This window comes from Meleagris gallopavo, chromosome 7, assembly GCF_000146605.3.
Source record: "Meleagris gallopavo isolate NT-WF06-2002-E0010 breed Aviagen turkey brand Nicholas breeding stock chromosome 7, Turkey_5.1, whole genome shotgun sequence".
NCBI classification, from domain to species: domain Eukaryota; kingdom Metazoa; phylum Chordata; class Aves; order Galliformes; family Phasianidae; genus Meleagris; species Meleagris gallopavo.
Genome location: NC_015017.2, coordinates 28,714,410 through 28,715,051, shown reverse-complemented (window position 1 = coordinate 28,715,051; position 642 = coordinate 28,714,410).

Sequence of the window (642 nt, the reverse complement as noted above, 5' to 3'; positions counted from 1 at the left end):
CCCCGCGCTGAGCTGCGCGGAAACGGCGATTTGCATATCGCGAGCGGCGACCTCGTCGCGCCGTTCCTAATGGAATTAATTGCCCCGGAACATCTAATTTCCTTAGTGGTCAGAGAGAGATTTAATTGTTAGAAAAACCCGGCTCCCCTCTTAGAAACGGGGTTAGCAATTTCACGGGTTATATACTTCGGAGAACCTCGTTAAGTGCTTTTTAAAATGAATTTCCAGTTCCAGGCTAACCCCGACTACCAGATGAGCGGGGACGACACTCAGCACATCCAGCAGTTCTACGACCTGCTCACCGGCTCCATGGAGATCATCCGCGGCTGGGCGGAGAAGATCCCCGGCTTCACCGACCTGCCCAAAACCGACCAGGATCTGCTCTTCGAGTCCGCCTTCCTCGAGCTCTTCGTGCTGCGCCTGGCATACAGGTGAGCTGCCGCCAGCCGGGATGGGGGCGGTGGGAAGCAGAGCCTTTTGGGGCCGGTTAATGAAGCCGTGCTTTATTAACTCCATGGTAATTAGGTGCCTCTTAAATCCTTCGTTTATTGCTCCTCGACTAATTAGTTGTTTAGCTTTTCTCCCCTCATCTTCTCTTTCTTTCCCTTTCCCTTTTTGCCTTTCCCTTTTTGCCTTTCCCTT